The sequence below is a fragment of the Aythya ferina genome (genome assembly GCF_964211825.1).
Source record: "Aythya ferina genome assembly, chromosome: 6".
Classification (NCBI taxonomy): domain Eukaryota; kingdom Metazoa; phylum Chordata; class Aves; order Anseriformes; family Anatidae; genus Aythya; species Aythya ferina.
The window spans coordinates 29,322,272-29,341,063 of NC_140303.1; positions in this window are offsets into that span (position 1 = coordinate 29,322,272).

The window sequence follows — 18,792 nt, forward strand, 5'->3', positions numbered from 1 at the left end:
AAGGTACTTCTGTCTTGTGGATGGAGTTTCAGTGTATAGAGTACCACTAGCCTCACTTCCTAAAGACCACAGCAAGGCTCTCTCAGCCACTGCTCTAGGAAGTGGTAAAACCAAGCAATTTGAAACGAATTATTTTAGGCTTAGAGTATTTTTAAATGAAAATTTGCATTGTTTGAAGATTTCTGAGCACGTCTGTCTCATCAAGAGCAATTCCTCTGTGGGCTACAGCTTATAATAGCATCACTAGGTGGATTTTTGGCAGTAGGATTAAATATGGATGTTTTAATTCTAAAGCACAAGCTGCAGCTCCAATTTCACAAGCTCAAATCTCATTTCCATTAAGAATGGCTGTAGATGGGTCAAGAAGCTCTGTCTCAGTCAGTCAATATTACAAGATCAGAAGTAACACAATGACTGAGTTATAGCCGCTTGAATGCGCATGACCTATGCTCAGTGGTAATTGACTTCAGTGACAATTTGTGGGCATTAAGCCAGATCATGTTCTTAGCCCATGGATGTGCTCAATGGCAGACCCTTGTCTTTATACAGTATTTTTCAATCCATATACATCTAGAGCAGTTAACAACTAATGATCTACAGAAACCATTCCAAATCTTAAGAAATATTAAAAAAAATAATAGAAAAATAACACTTCCTTCCTACCTTTGCATTGAAAAGCATGGATTGGGTTCATTATGTCCCCATGACTATCACAGGAAAAATAAGAAAAGGAAATAATCTGAACCTGGTTAGAAAGGTAGGGCCAATTCTGCCTTTATTCATGCTGTGGTAAATCTGGAGCCACTAGTACAGCGTGAGGGTGGCCTTTGTTATTAATTGCTGCATTTTAGTGCTATTTATTCAGCACAAAAAGGGAAAGAATCAGCCTGGGAAGCAGAGGTGGCGATATCTGCAAGCTAATGCTACAGTGTGAAAAACCTGTCTTTACAAGAGTAAAGAAAATACTTAGTTGGAAAAATAATTAAAGGATATTGGTGACATTTTTGTCTATTGAAAACATATACTTTTCTTGCTTTCAGATTATGAAACAATGACTAATTTCACCAATTAATTGCTCTGACAGAGAACTCTGTATTTTAAGTTGACGTACCCCTTAATTTTACATTATGTTTCATGAACCTAGTAATTTCAAATGAGTATCATTTAATTCTAAGGACAATGAATGAAATAAAGGAGACCTGGGAAGTTATGATACAATACAGAGGAGTTTCTTCCACTCCAATCAAGTCTATATCATTGTGTTTTTTTTTCCTGGTGTTTTTATAATACATTATTCCTCAAAAGTCACTGTGAGATCATTTCTACAGAAGCCTTCAAAATGCACTAATTGCTAGCTGGGAGGTACAGCTCTGCTTACTAATCTTACCTTAGCTTTGAGTCATCTACAGATGACTGCAGCAAACTAGGCATATTAGCTATGTCACTCTGCAGTGAGGATGGAGGCAGGTTTGTCACAGCATCGTTGCTGGCCCCTAAAGCCCTTCCTAGTGTTCCCAGCACAGGATAGGCAAGTTCTCTGAAAGTCAGCTGAGAAAGACTTCTAATATGTATCATCCCAAGAATCATAAGGTGCAGAAGTACTGTGCACAAATGACTGAGTGTAGAATAAATAAGATCACAGCAGCTCAAGCAGGCCTTTGCTGGGGGAACAGCAAAGTGTCCTTTGGGACACTACCACAAGCAAACTGAACAGCAAAGACTCATCAGATGAGACAAGCAGAGGGTGACTAGAGAAGATGAAATGAAGCAATAGATCAAGTTACAGAAAAGATTAATAACACTTATTGGATTAAAAATACAGGTTTCCTGAGTCTCAGGTGAATCTTTTAAACCTAAGATTATCTGCTCATCTGACCCTCATCTAATTTGACCCCAATGGGATTCTGTGTAAGAAAAGGAGAGAAGCAGGGAAAGGAAGCTGCAGCTGGTGCTCAGACAAATGCTTAATTTTCCTTGTGCCATTTATCCAAGTCTCCTGTGCAACCACCATTGAAAATCTCATGACAAGTTTACTCAGGAAATTAACCCAAATGACAATATGCACTCAATCTGCAGTTATTTTTAAGTCACTCCCCCTCCCCAAAATATAAATTTGAATATGCATGAAAGCTCTGTAAGAATGTTGTGGATGGTGAAGGCAAAGAGCTTTTATACATTCAGGTGAAGAACAGCAAAATATACAGCTGGGGTATTGCTGCTTAATGCTGGAGTTGGACAGTCAAAGTAAGTGAGAACAAAATGTGCATCATTATCATGCCACCCTGTGGCTTCCAGGTATGTTCATTTACTTCAGGTGGTTTATATGCAAATGGGATCTTAAGCAATAAAAGTGAGTGACTGGGTGCATCTGCCAAGTGCTGGGCACACCATATTTCTGGAAAAGCTTGTACTTCTAAAGATCCCCTTTGTGAGAAATGTTCCCTTGCCTGCTCTCTAGGTGCTAGATTTCTGCTTTGAGATGTATGGCATAGGTGGCTGTATAGCCTGCATCTGTGTATGTTCTTCCAGCACACAATAATTGTTTAAAATCTAATTCTTCATCAAGCACTGACTTTGCAGAACCTAGTTGGCATGTGAAGGGAAATGTACTGTAATTTGTAAGATTCTTCCTCACAAGTGCTTTTGAGGAAGCATTAGAGCGAGTAGGTACTTTCCAAGCAGCCTGAGTGATGTGGGGGACTTGCAGTAACAGTAAAATAATAATAGTAATAATAAATGAAGCAAGGTAATGCACTTGCAAAAGTAACCCCCTGTACTCAGCAAAGTATGTATATTTTTTACTATCTTTAACATTAAAAAAAAAAAAATAATAATTTTCATCTCCATCTGCTTCATGGATATGTAAGATAAGATACGTCTTTAAATTTGATAACCAACAGAAGGTCAGCTCTTAAGGAAGTTATCCAGCCAAGAGGTATGAAACTTGATGAGCCAAAAATAATTTGGCACCATTATATCAAAAAGACTTGAGTTTTGTGCATCAATCAAATACCATGAAGATTTAGCTGAGCAGAAAGAGAAGCACTTCTTGGCTCTCCCTGTGTCATGATATAAATGTAGATGATGTACTTGTATTATATTCCTGTTGCTCTTTAAACTTTGAATGGACTCAGATTGATGGGACTGCAAAGTTAGTTCAAACTGGTGATAATTTTTATTTATAGAAGGATATGATAAAGTCACCAGGAGGTTAAACAAGTTCACTCTTCACATCCTGCTTTGGAGAAAGGATGGTCTTGGAAGTAAAATATAAGTTTAGGACCCCAAGGAAATTGATGTGGTTCTGTTCTCTGCTGTTGAATTTCTTTGCTGAGATGTCCACTTACTGACTATTGTTTCAGTTTTTGTACTTCTCTGAAACATGCAATTTTGTACATGTTTATATGATGTTTCACAGAATAACATTAAATTAAATTAGGACTTATTTGAATATTATTTCTTTGATGGCAGATAGGGACCCTCCTTGTACAGGGAAGCTATGGCAAAAAGAAGGGAAATGAGACTGAGCAAACAAATCTCTATGAATGAGAATTCTGTACAAATCAAAATAATATCAAACTTAGATCTAGAAATCCTGGGCTGCTCCTTCCTCCTCATGGAAATGACTTTTTGAAGAAAAGTGAGGTAAGGAAGCATTGATGCTTAAGAAAATAACTGATCCAGAAGCAGCAGAATTCAAGAGAGGAATAGATGAGAGAAGAGGGTCTGCTATGGGCATCTAAGGTTCTTAGGAGATTTAGAGAAAGGCTTATGCTATGAAGAACAGAGACAATGAAAAGTATATTTTTAAGAAGGAGAAAAGATACTCAGGCCTGGCAAGATCTGTGGCTATAAAATGAAGATAAGTTAGAGCACAAATAGGATTTTCCCTGCAGCCCTGGCTCTGAAGGGTTAACTCCATGTGCTTTCTCTCTCTCTCCCCCTCATGGTAAAGAGAGGGATTCTAATTGGAGAAACAATTACAACGATTTTCACATGGAAAACATGAAAATGTTAAGGTGTAAAAATTAGCTAATTCTCCAAACTAGCTACTGGTTACATAAAGGAGAAGCGTATATGAAGGCAGTTTGTTTGTTTGTTTGTTGATCGTTTGTTTTGTTTTGGTAGGATGAATGAGATTTCTATGGGGTTGAAATGTTATTTGACTTAATATATCTTCTCTATAGACAGCAAAGTCTTGTACTTTATCGTAGCTATAGGTTTTCTGTAACAGCACAGAATGTTTCTTAACTTTCTCCAACCTTCTCCAACTACATATGAAAATAAGTGATAAAGTCTTGTTCATTAACATTTTTTTTTTTCCTCTTCTGTTTTCCTTCTATCCCTTACTTAGCATAAAGTTATTAACAACTTCTATGCTGCCTTGTTTATCACTTCCATCTCTTCTCCTCTGCCACCGTGGTCTGCTGAAAACTATTACAGCTCTGAAGCTCCTGGCCAAGCTAGTTGGTGGACGGTTATGTCTAGACCTGTCATATTGCTTCTTCAAAATGAGCTGTAGGAAGCAATTTTAAATTTTTCAAATAGGTGCATGAGCTGGATTTGAAGTTTAGCTCTGCCTATTGCTTCTTACAGTTTGTTGCCCTTTTTAAGGGCTTCCCTTTTGTAGGTGGACACACTGCACTGGTAAAGAGTGAGGAAGATGAAACCATTTTGCTATAACAAGGTCTGCTGTGACCCTAGTTCTCTCTGCCTCCAAACGGAGGTAATCAGCTTCTTGATGTTTATGTTTTGGAAATAAACTGTACGATAAAGGTGGAGTTAATGAGAACAGATAATAATGAGGGATGAAAAACATGATACAACTTTGTCCCTCTTGGGAGGGGGAGTTGCACACAAGGCACTGTGTTGTTAATGTATGTACATAAGGAGAGTGAAGAAAAATAAGGTTCCAAACAATCTGGGGAAGAAATATGGTTATTTGAAGTGCCTTTGATATTGCAGACTGTACTACAACTCCTGACTTATGAAATTGTCATTTGACCTTGGACTTTGAATGTATGTTTTTCTGGTATAATATAGAAGCTTAAGCCTGCAGTAGAGGGAAAGAGAGTAAACCTTAGCTGGTCACTGTGTGTTACCAAACATGAGCAGAGATTAACATGTAGATTTCTCAGCATTTAAGAGCTGGGCACTGTGTCTCTGCAAAACATGTTCGATGCCACAACCTCCAGTTTATTATTGTATAAATACTTCTGGCTTCTGTGAGGCCTTTTTTCTTTTTTTCAGGAGAAATGTCACCATTATGCTCCGGTGTTGCCTATTGCTTGGTAATTAACCTGCTTTTCTGGCAGGGAAGATGTGAATTTGAATCCTTGCTAGGGAAGGAATTGTTTAGATCTTACTCTTATTTTCATGCAATTCTTATTCTGAATAAGTGAACAAATTTAGGAGAAGCCAATGAAATGGGGAAGATACCATCGCCAGCTTATCTAACAAGTTTGTGCAGAGTTCAACATGTGTTCTGGGTATTTGGCGGGAGAGAATTTGGTGGGGGAGATGTGTTTCCTGTTCATGAGGAGACCTAGACATCCTGTTTGTACTCTGTGATGGTGAGGCCAGTCCTGTTCAAGCTCAGTGGCAGAACTCCAAATATGCAGGAGATCTAAAGTTGAGATCTGTGTGGTGTACAGGTGACTACAGGGAAAAGTGGTAGCTGAAATCAGGGATCAAGGGCTGTGATTCTGGAGTTGGAAGCATCAATTATGCTGAAGTACGTTCACAGATGCAGCCACCAGCCTTTTTCTGTGAAAGCATATCAAGGCAACGTCACTTGGGAGGTATCCATACCTTCTCAAGTCATTTAAGTGCATTAGTACTGGTTTCAGTAGAGTGATTTTCCTATAAACTGTAAAAGTTGCTGGGAATGTTCAATTTGACTGTAATCTGAGGCCTTTGCTGAATAATAGGACCTTATAAGCAGAGTGCTAATTATATGAGGGATGAATGAGTCCTAACTGAGTGATAAATGAGTATGTCTGTCAGTGACACCCCAGCAAACACCAACTTGAAGTTCATTCAGATTCCAGTTATTAAGTTCCCAGGGTATTGCTGAATTACAATCTGCTTAGATTCAGATGTGGTACATGCACTGGGTTTGACTATGTCCCTGTGGGATTTTTGTATTTTAAGTGTTGCTTTAGGCTTAAAAGAAGAAATATGTCACTGGAAGTCTTCACAGCTTGGCAGACAGCTTCACTTTGTCAGTAAGGTCTTTCTAATGTGCCCTGCTTTGGCAAAGGAGAGTATCTTCTCAAAGGAATACTCGGCTGAACCCCGTGATTGTTATCTGGTGTGAGTTTTTACATTGCAGGGTCTCATGAGTCATACTGATAATTGAGTACCATCTGACATAAAGCTTAATGGGCTGTGTGCAACTTCAGATTTCCATTTGATATGAGTAATACACCATTAGGTGTGCCCTATAATGATCACAGATCTTTTAAGATTTTTGATTTTTTAAGAAAAAAAAAAAAAAAAAAAGTTCTACCAAGTTGAAGTTTATCATTAAACAACAAATAGAAGTCACTAGGGTTTCCATTCCATAAAGCTCAAGTTTATTTTTTGCCCCCCCCCCCAGCCGTTTTTGAACTACAGTGTAATTTTAACAGGCTCTCTTGAGGTCCAGAAGAACATGTAAATTTCAGCTGCTCCCTGGTGTCCAATTCAAAAATCCCCAGAATAACGTTCTTTGGTAAGCAACACAGTAATTCTCATTCCCTAATTGCCCCTGTTCCCCCCTTCATATGTCTTGAGGGAAGACTAATCCTTGATGAGTGATAAATTTCCTTTCATGGTGTTTTACTGCAGGGTTTAAGGTCCCTCTCGGAGAGCTGGTTAATTATAAATCACATGCAATTTCTGGCAAAGCTTAGGGATCCTCAGTTAGTGATAACTTTTTGACTTTTTAAAATCAATGAAAAGTTAGTAACAATAAACTTTGCAAGAAGGAATCAACTGCATTGTTGATGTCTGAAATATGGTCTCAGGCAGTAAGGATCAGACACACCATAACTTTCATTATTTAAAATAGCTATGGAATTCAAACAGCTCCCTGGGATATCCACCTTTTTCCAAACAAAGAAAACAATTTCATTCTTTTCAGAAAATCGGGGGGGGAGGAAGAGGGAGAAAAAAAAAATAAGGCAAAATAATTCTCATCTCTTTATAAAGAAACATGAATGTTCCTGTTCTGGCTAACTATGAAAAAGTAATTGAAGTTGAAACTATGTCATAGCTATAAAATAATATTTGGCTTGACATTGTGTGTGAAGGAGTGCACTTGTAGCTTTAGCAGTAACTCAATAAACAATAGGTCTTTCTTTTACAGTGCTTGTGTATGGAGGCAAACAACAAGTAAATAATGATTAAACTACTGACAATCAAATATTTCTAAATAAAGCTGTTCTTTGGAGAAAACATACTTGTGAAAAGCTGGGAGCTGACTGTGCGATTTTTAATGCAACATGACCACGATCTTGTTTATTTAAAGTTGCAGAAAAGTTGTTGTTCTACATGTTAAGTATGAGAGCTATGGCAATAGAAGGAGGAATACTTATATAGCATACACATACAAAACTTTTTAAATGTTTTTATGTAAAAAAAAAAAAAAAAGACATTCTTGTTCACATGATAGTCCAACATTCATTATACAGAAAAAGATAAAAATCAAATCAACATCATGATACTTAAATACAAACAATATACTTTCTGGTGAATATCAACAATAAATAGGGAAGTGGAAGCAGCAGCCTTCTTGAAGCATTTATAAAAAGTTAATAAATCTGAGGAAATTAAATAAACATTCTAATCTTATTTACTTTCTATAGCACAAAAATGTCAGAAGCTTGAAAAATGTATAAAATTCTACTAATTTTTCAGACTCTTTTTGACAAAGCTTCCCTTTTACTTATATCTGTGAATATGTTAGCTTAAGTAATAAAATGCCAAATAATTTTAGTTTCTGATTTTGCTTTTAATTGCCTCATGGGTGACTGGCAGGAACAATTTAAAAGCTTAAATGTGGGGAAAAATCCAACCTGGCTACTGGCAGCCTGCAGACTTGCAGCTCCTCTTGTAACTCTATAGTCTGTCAACCAATTTATTCCTCTCCTTCTCTCCTTGGTGAGAGTTCAGATTCATTCAAACAGAATCATTTCAAAATGATTAAACTGAGTTTCCAGTGCTGCAGGTAGGCTTTCACCTTTTTCTGCTTGGTTAAATTACATTCCCTTGGAGTAACTGGCTGGAGAATAAGCTTGTATAACCTCTTAAGTATAAAAGGTATTTTACTGGTGAGAGTAACTCCATGGCTGAAAGTAGGAATATTCTAGTTGTTGTTCTAAGAGAGTCACCAGTTTCAGTGAGCTAAGTACCTGTAGCTATTTTTCCTCCACTTAATATTAATCTCCTCAGGACAGTGCTCTTAGCTGAATTGCATTAATACATGCTGGACCAGTTGCTGAAACAGATTATTTTTTAACATGTAAGACATTTGAGGGGAAGGGAAGAAGTAGCTGGAGGTCTAAATATTGATTTTGAAATTGTGCCTTTAAAGTGAAATTTTCATTTTTTTCTGAGAGTTTATTTATTTATTTATTTATTTTCCGGTAAATATTAATTTACATCTGCTCTGTTAGGTAATTCTAAAAATATTAAGTTTTCCAAACTAACTTGCCTTTAGGGCCTCTTGTCTGGTGTCCAAGAAAATTAGATTTTCTACCCTTCGTGTTACCTTAACTTAAACAGCCATATCATCCGCAATATGGGGAAAAAGATCATCCTAGCTGTGGCTTTTTTTCAGCCTCACTGAAACAAGTCCAAGTAACCATCCACCCTCATCTCCTGGGTGTTCAAAGAACTACTTCATAGATATTTTTTTCCCCACGTTGGCTAGTCTCCAAGAGCTCAGTTTTGCTGCAAGATTCCCTCACCTTCCTTGACTTGGCACATTTCTGCCTATGGGCTATAATGTTCTTTCTGTGAGACATCCAGCTGTAAATAGGACCCCTGACACATGGGAATTCTTTGCTAGTATCTCATTAGTTCACCTACAGCAATGCTAGCAAACTCCACTAACTCAAGTCCTAGGACATACCTAGAGTTATACCAGCATTCAAGACAGGCTGTACCCATCTACAAAGTCTTAAGTCTCTGCAAGGTGGAGTTATTTCTTTAAGATTGCCACAGACAGAATTATTTGAGTGTATGAGCCTGTTAAAGCATGACACCCATTTACAAGGCCATTCACTGGTTTTCAGCAGCATAAATCACACTGAGAACATGACTCTCATGGGAGCCAGCTGTCAGGCTTCGAGCTTGTTCAGAAAACAGCTTACCTGGGAATTGAGAAGTTTTGTTGTTTTCTTCCTGAATTTCAAAATATCTTTCTCTTTACAAGGTATCAGACAGTAGTGATATATGTTTAGAAATTAATGAAAGCTGTGTTAAAATAACCAAAATAACTCTTCATATTTATAAACAGTAATATTCCATATGAATAGGTTATTAGTATGTATGATCTCCAGCCGGAGGAATATGGGTAATTGTAAACTTCTTCTTTGTGGTCTTTTTAATTTTTTACCACCTTTCCCTCTCCCACAAGATCTATTTCATTTTTTAAGCAAGACCGTGCTTTATGGGTGTCCGGGTGGGATTCATGGACAACCTTGTATGACCTCTGCAGGCAGATACAGAGACAGCTTGAAATGAAGAGACAGAACCAAAAGACAAGAATCAAAGGGCAGGTGATCGATGATTGTGGGAACAGAGTAGATGAAAGCTGTGGAGGTGAAGGATCAGTCAAATCAACAGATTTTAAAGAGCCTACTTTTTTCAATGACTAACCATGACAATGATCCAATTCCCATCCCAGCTGCAAGGACAGTAGACCAGGTTCATGTTCACAAGCCCTTTTATTTGTAGTAATTTCAGATTTGAGTTGAATTAGCAGGACAGAGAACTGGTACAAGCAAAGAGAGTAAGTATCTCAATAGCCAAATACAAGCTAGCTACTTAGTTACTAGCTTCTCCAGTAACTGTGCATTGATATTTTCCATGAATTTCCCTTTCTATGTATTCATAACTTGAGTCTGACTCGTTCCCAAATTTCAAAATATTTGGGTGTAAATTGCTTGTCCTGGGTGATCTCATCCTGGTCAGACAATGATCTTTCTGAATCCTCCTCCCAAACAATGTAGAAGAATGTCTGTCAGGATGTAAGCAGTAGCTTATGCTGACACTGCTCTACCCTGCTGTAGGCCATGGCCTTGAAACAAAAGGATGTAATGTAGATTACTGTAGTCAAGGTAACACCATGCCTTTAAACGGTTCCCGCTGTGCCTCTCAGAAAAGGAATAAAGAAACTCCTTCTGTTCAGCTGACTAGGACCTCACTCAAGAAATAAACCATTTTCACACTCCCCTGAAATCCTATTTTAGGTCCGAGAATGGTGATGCTGCAGTTTAAATAGCTAATAAAAGCTGCTTAAATTTCCTTTGTTGGCATCTGCATTGTGAGTGTCCCTTCCCTATATCCTTTAGAAGTATTTTTGTTAGAATGCAGCAGCATTTACCTTTGCACTGCTGTCTGATCAGCACTTTGTATATCACAACTAATAAATATTTGTATTTAAAAGAAAACAAGTTGTTTTGTTTTTGGTTTTGGCTAATTTTCTTTTTGAATAACAAGTTTCTTTTGGCTAACATGCTTCTGGGAAGAGGGCTTGGATTTGTATTTTTAAAATACATAGAAAAAATGCATTCAGTGCTGGCTGACAAAGTGTTTCACAGGAGGTTTTGATTCATGAACAGTGACTGCTTAGAGATTTGTGGGATCTTGCTTCTTTCTAAATGACACAAGTAGTAATTATTTCTGGAAATGCAGTGATGTTGAGTCTGTTTTCCAGACTTGTATGTGGCAATATGATGGCATATAGCTAAAAATATGTAATGGAGATGAAAGTTTTCTGATAGCTCTGCTGTTACATATCAGTTGCAGTGCTACTCAGCTCCTGAGTGCAGGCCACAAGGGTAAACATAGAGCTCCTCAGGTTGTATTTGATCTCTAGGATGAACTGGAACAATTTGAACACTGTGCTGAATTAAGCAGTTGTCAGCAACTCTGTATCTTGCAATGGCATCTGAGAGATGGCAGCAGGTGACAGCAGCTGTCTCCTGAATGTTGGGGAAACCAAACATATTCTGTACCTTCTAACACCAAACCTGCAGCCTGTTCCAAAATCTTTTTTTTTTTTTTTTTGTAATCAAAGATACCAGCTTTAAATCAGCTAATGAGAAAGCTGTGCTAACCCATAGATTTGCAACAGTAAGTGAACTTTCATCAGAGGGGCTAAAATGTATTTTGGTCATCAAGTAAGTGTATTAATGCTGTGGTAAAAACAAAACTGATACTTAACTTCTAGAGCCAGAAAAAAAAAAAAAAAAAAAAGTTTCCTTTTCTTCTTTTCTGTTTCTGTTTTCTGAAAGGTGACATGCTTAATTCTGAAGGGGCATGAACCAAATGTCATTGACTTAAAAATAAAATAAAATAAAATAAAAAACCTAAAACATAGAATTGATGCTTATTCCATTACAAATTTCTTGGATGCTTTCCTGAGGTTTTTCTCTTCTCCATGAAGAACAAATGGAGATATGCATATATGTATATAGTACAAAGTACAAATATATGTATATATTCTTATATATGGAAGAATTTAAAACATCTAAACCAGCCTTAGCTTTTTAACTCTCATTTTGATAATTTTGTGCTTCAGTTAAATTTTACTTCTGGAGTGGAAGTGGCAGACATTGAAGAGAGAAGGAAAGCTTATCTCTGTAAAACATTCTGTGGTATTAGTGCATTTGTCTTCTACCACAACAATGTCTAAGATAAGTGTTTATAATAGACTTGCAAATGTACCACTTAACTCTACAGGTCACAGTACACAAAAACATTCTTGGAGGAAATTCTTGAAAAGATTGTGAACAGTCAAACCAGGTCTTGAAATCAGTATAAAATCATAGTTTTTCAGTAAGCTCACCTTCTAAACAAACCAGAAAACTTTTCCAAATCCTCTCAGCCAGTTTGAAGAGACATTTATATTCAGAGCAGTGATTTGAATAAAAGTATCTGAAACAGGTAATGTAATTAGTAGACTTAAAGGCAATGACCTTTAGACTGTTTGTTGTTGTATGTCACAATTCCTTCTTTGGCAGAGGCTGTCTTTGAAAGGATCTGTATTTGAATGTGCCTAAAGCTGGTGGTGAGCTGTACCAAGTACAAAGTAAATACCATTCAGATCTTTTCTGGCTTCATAAGTTTCTGGTATGATTCTTAAAAGTTGTGTTACTTTCAATCTTTTGAACATCTGACACAGATAGATTGGGTGTTTGGAGTCCTACAACTGTCCCTCCCCAAAGAGAGACAAAAGACTAGAGTTTTACAACTTTTAGAAAATGTACAGCAGAGGGGGGAATGCAGTAAACTGGGATGGCATAACCCAATAGTAGAGACTATGAATAAATATATGAGGACAATTTTATTTTTCCTTTTAAATCCAACCAATTGTATTGTTCCAGATACTCAAGGTGTGTAAAACTTGCCATCTATTGATATGAGTATTGTTTAGGCTGCAGTTTTCATTATTAGAGCTATTAATGAAATACTGGATGCTGATCAGTCCAAACAACATTTGTAACTTGAAAATTTCTTTGATAGCTCAAAGCAAATGGAAAAAAAAAAATCTGGAATTGTTTCCAAATGCCTTTTTTTTTTTTTTTTTTCAGAATAAATTCCAAGCTTTTAACTTCAGTAAGATGTGTAGGCTTGGGAGAGGCTGAGATATAGAATGTATGGAAATGGGAGAACACATTAAATCCTTGCACAAATGATTCAAAGCTCCACTTTCACTCTGATTCAGTCAGAGGGTAAAGTCTCAACTCTTTTGAGGCTATTGTCTTAACCATAGAATCATAGAATTGCAGAATCATTGATTGGAAAAGACCTCCAAGATCATCTGGTCCAATCGTCCCCCTACTGCCAATATTATCCACTAAATCATGTCCCTAAGCACCACATCCAACCTCTTCTTAAACACTCCCGGGGGTGGTGATTCCACTACCTCCCTGGGCAACCCATGCCAATGCCTAACTACTCTTTCTGAGAAGAAATTTCTCCTAATTTCCAACCTGAACCTCCCCTGGTGCAACTTGAAGCCATTCCCTCTTGTCCTCTGTGTCCTAACCATGAGGGTACATGTCCTTCTTTGGTTGTTGCCAGAACATTCTAAATCTGTCCAATATTTATTTTTTGTTTTCATAACCAAAAGTGTTACATGGCTGCAAAGTACTTCTGGTGATGTGAAATGTCATGTATTTGGAATAGCTCTGTCTATCTCTGTGGATACAGCTGCAGTCAGTTGTGTTGGTTTTGAGAACAACAGCTAAAGAGGTGTTCACCAGCACTTGGTGTTTTCCAGCTGCTGTGTCCTTTCACAGCTGGACACTGGCAAGTGCATTGTGTTTCTAACAGATAAGCCTTTTGGGGCTACTGAAAAAAGTACAGAATTCAGTGAGGCACAGAACTGTCCGGCCAGCTGTCCAGTGAGTTTGTCTTTATGAGCAATGAATGTGAATACGTTGCACAACTGCACTAGGTGTAAACATTTGCTTAGTTTTCATAATGCAAATCACAGAAGTCCTATTGGTTTAACGCCTAATTGAACCTTATACAGTAAGAACTACAAGGGCTTTTATTCCTTAGTTGTCATGTCTGATGTATACATAGTTTCGCTGCATCTTAATCTTTGGTGCTAGATTTTGTTAGACATGTTTCCCAAACTGCTGTAAGCAAAATCTACTTTTGGTTTAAATGACATGTACAACCAATGAAGAAATAAGCATAAAACATAGGCTTAAAATGCATCAAACCTTTTAATCATATAGCTTCCAGTCACATTGACTTACATTGTTATTGTTCCTATTTCCAAGACATCACAACTCTGAGAGGAGTCAGTCATGGAGATAACAGATTAACCAGTGGTGCAAACTGCATCAGGACAGTCTATCTCTTTTACCTCTTGCAAAGTGTGGTGAGGCAGGCTCCTAAATCCTGTGAGGGAAGGACTTAAGGTATAGCCCAGCTTTTTGGTACACCTTAATGGGCTGATGGATTAAAGATAAAAGCCACCATCCAGCTGCAGAGAAGAGGAGCTCAAACTCTCTGGGAAATAACTTTTGGCAGCTTTCAGCCTCTCTAAAAGGAATGCAAGATATCCATAGGACTCCTAGGAAGACAGCTCTCCACAGGGAAATAACTGGACCAAAAGGTAAAAAGAAAAATTTAGGCTGGTTGTGTTATCACATGCCTTGAAGTAGAAGGTAGAGGCCTGGCAGTGGGCACCAGGCTAAAAAGTAGGAGGGAAGGTGGAATGGCCCTCTGACCAGAGAAGGAGGCAGATGACATTTTCATTTAAATGCCCATTTCCATTGCAAATGGCTGTCACTGTGGCTGCTTCATGCACTTTTAAAATATTAATTGACTACAGAACAGACTGGAATGGAAAATGCTGTGGTTTTCAATTGCAGAAAACTAAAAATGGGGAAAAATCAGTCAAGGATATTTTGCACTTGTTATTGCTATACTGAATTTTGCGATAAAAGCTAATACATCCCAAATAACTCTCATGGGTGATACTGTGAACAAACTACTTAGAACTGGATTGTCACTGAGCTGATGGCTGTGCTGATGGCCTAGAAACTTTTACTTTGGCTGCCAGAGCCTCACCAGTGTAGTGGTGGAAAGAGAATATCTTCCTTATGGATATGCTGGCACATCTCTCTTGCAAGCCAAAAGTAGAACATAAGGAGAAAAAAAAAATATATATATATATATATACATATATATGTATATACACACACAGGATTTGAGACTGTCCAGCTTTAAAAAAAAAAAAAAAAAAAAAAAAGAATCAGACTGTGTTGCTGTTACAGAGCGTGCACATCATTCAGCTGAAGTGGAAATACATCCTGATTGCCTGGGAAAAATGAAATCTCAGTGCCTAAGCTTTATCTATAGAAAGCAAATTTAGGAGATGTCCATGACCAGTTCTGTGTCCTAACTAGATTTTTTACATCTGCGTCTCAGGGTGCAGAGCACTGAGGCACTCTCGTGGTATCAGCTTGACTCCAGGAGTGCTAGAGAAGGAGTTAAGAACTAGGACAAGTTTTAAGAAAGCAGGAAACACTTCTTGGAGACTCTTTGATTCTTTCATAAACAAAACAAAAGCTAACGAAACAAAACAAAGTACCACAAGGTAACATAGCAGCAGAGAGAACATGTAAATGGCTCCTTAATGAAGCAAGCACTCTGGCAATCTAGCAAGATTCTTTCTATAGAAGTCTCCTCTGATTTCTGGGAGAAAACAGGTTATGTCAAGGAAGGAAGAGTGGGAAAGAGCATCCTGACATGGTAAAGGATACCGGGTGGGAAACACAAAGGATGAGGCTTGTGAGGAAGAAAGAGCTTTAGTGCTAACATCAAAAAGAAGCTTTCCTACTATGTGAAGCTAGGGCACAATACTGTTTATTGAAGAATTAATCAGGGGAAAAATTGCTTCTGATGCAATCAGAATTATTTAAGTGCTAGAAAATCCCCTGTTATTATCCATAAAATAAAAACTCATAATATTTGCTATGAGCTCTGCCATACAGCTTTATGCTTTAGAAAAGAATTCTTTTAATCAAGCAGTTTGCCTAGCCAGCCTAAACAGAGGACTAAAATACTTGACTATGACTCTGATCAGCAAGTAGTCTTCTGTTTGTCACATAGGTATCAGCCATGTTATGTTTCTGTTGCATAGCACACTCTTTGGACAGCACTTTTTGATACATCAGTTTTATTTTACCAGATTAATACAGAGCAAATCTAGATTTACCCTGGTAGATATCACATGAGACTTGGACTCAATAAGTATTGATAAGATGTGGGTTGGGGCAGAGCATATATTCCTGTCTTGCTATATAAGTTGCCGTGACCATGGAGTCTGCCAAAGCAAGTGACACTTCTTCACTGCAGTCTTCTGTATGTAAGGTTATTTTCACACTAACTACTACACATCAGTTACCATCCGGCTCTGACAAGTTTTTTTACAAATCCAGCCTCAGTAATTCTTTTAGACATTACTATTCTCCATATGAAGGGTAAGTATAGGATACACTTGCATTCCTTAGTATTTTAATAATTGTGAATCTGCTTCACAGGCATGACTTTGCTTGGGGGACCTCACAGAGAGACTATTATAGGCTTGAAAAATGTGTTACATGGATCTGAATAAATAATTCCAAAAACAAGGTAACACGTTGGTCTTTGTTCAGCAGTAACAAGTACACTGCAGGAATGAGAGCTTTGTGTTTGAGTGCGTGGGTATATTCTAAACACAGGTATCTCCAGCTGCTGTCCTTGAAACTGGGTATATAGTTCTGTAGGTTTAAAGCTTACTCTGGAAAAATCCTGAGGTCTTTCTCTGAACAGCTCAGGGAGGTCAAAGAAGAAGCTGTCTGTTACAACCTATGTGACCATCAACTTTGCAAGATCATCTGACAGGGACACTGACTGTTACTTTTAGCACTCCCATTACTACTTGCTGGAGCTCTCTTAACTATTCTGAACCATTCAATGGGTCATGCTGGAAGAGAGAATCAAATCACAAAGTGATGCCAGTTGAGGGGACAAAAGGTGATGGAAATCACTGACAGGAGCATGGGTTAATTATTTTGATGGACCTGTGCAAAAGCTTTTTTAACAGTTTCTTGTGATTGTTAGTCACTGGTTTGTACTTCTGGAATCCTTAACAAATTCTTATGCTACATAAATCCTGTGTTCTCTGGGCTCTACCACGTGTATGAAAGAATACAATAAACACTGCCAGTGCTACTATACTGCATAATGCAATAATAAATAAAGATAGCAATAAAGCCTGATGCATTTGTATCACACTGTACAGGCAAGATCAATTGATCACATAAATGGTGTCTAACTCCTGAAATGCGGCCACCTTAGGAAGGAATGTTGCAAGTGTTGTCACACTGCAGAAAAATTTGAGACAGGAAGGGTAAAAATACTAGATACAACTGCTTCAGTACATAAATTTATACAAATGTAATAAATTTATCCACTAGATTTTCTTGCTTATGAAATTCAGGAGCATATCTGATTAAGAAAAAAGTCAAATCAATGCATGATTATCCCTCTTTTCCCAATAAATACAGTCACCCCAGCAGGACAGCTTATTCAAAAGCACTCATCATATCTGCTTTGTGTTAAGAAAGACTCTTATCACCTCCATGTGATTTTATAGCAGTGAGTATTTTTCTAATGCTGCTTCCATTTCAGGCACTGAGCCATGGATCAGGGTCACAGATGTGGCCAGAGAAAAACAAGCATAATCTACTGTGTTTGTAAAGCTGAAAACTTTGAAAACTACTGTGATTCAAGGCTTACAGCTATAAATTGAGTCTTCCTAATAAATCACAGGCCCATGTTTGCAAGTTGAGCTGTATAACAGATCCTTGTCTATCAACTGTCTTTTTCACTGGGGTAACTCACTCCTGCTTTCTTTGAAATACCCCATTTACATGTCTCTCAGTCTGAAGACTATATTTCACTTTCCTTGTCTGCTTTCAGGGAACCTCTCCTTCTTTCTTACCTGTTCTTCAGGGGCTCTGCATTCATCTTTGTGTTGCAGGCATACTTAGCTAAAAGGTGTCGACTAGCAGAGCAGAGTAAAAACACATGTATGCTGTTACTTAAGCATGCATCCAGTCCTACTGCCAAAACCAATTCACCATCCACCTACACTGTTACATTTCAAGTCTTGCTAAATTACTTTTTTTTTTGAACTCTTATTCATTTTTGGATAGTCAGAGAAAGCTGGTGCTTTAGTGAGTCTTAACTTTTTGCTGCAGAGACAGCTGCCTGTAGCATGGGCCTATCAACACCTAAAGTAAATCAAAAAAAAACAAAAAACCAAACCAGCAACTAGCAGCAATTGTAAACTGCCTTTCATCTCAGAGCTTAACTGTGATTCTGTAAGAATTCTCACTCTCCCTTATTTTTTCTCCTGACTGAGAGCAAAACACAAACTCAGTGTCTTCCTGCATATCTGCAGTGTTTGCCACAGGTGCTATCAAGGTAATTTGTAACCAGGTCAATAAAAACCTTGAACAACCTGGTCTGCTCTCATAGCTGATGCCCCTTTGAGCAGGAGGCTGGACTAGTGACCTCCTAAAGTCACCTTTATCTGACCTGTTCATTTCACGACTTTGTGATTAAAATGGTTGTTTGATCCTATGCGTCTGCCCCAGCTACTGTGACTTTACTGCTGCAATACTGCCTCAGTTCAGAATGCAGGAACTTAAAGAGAAAAAAAAAAAAAAAAAAGACATATATATATATATTCTTGTCCTAGATTATGCGGCCTAGTGCACTCTAAAGCCAGCTCTGAGATATTCAAGCTTTTCTAGTAGGTCCACTAAGACTTGCAAGGACTTTGAAGGAAGGAGAACAATGCAGTTACTTAAGCTGTTCTGACATTTTTTTCTTTGGTGCATTTTGGGTCTTGTCACTTGGGTCTCCAAACGTGAAGGCAGATCTGTGAGAAGTCATTAGAGAACTACCAGTATCTGAGTGATGTAGACATCACCCTCATCCCCAAAACAGTCTGAATGAAATGGCAAACTGAAATTTAGTCCAGACAGTCCCATGTCTCAATCT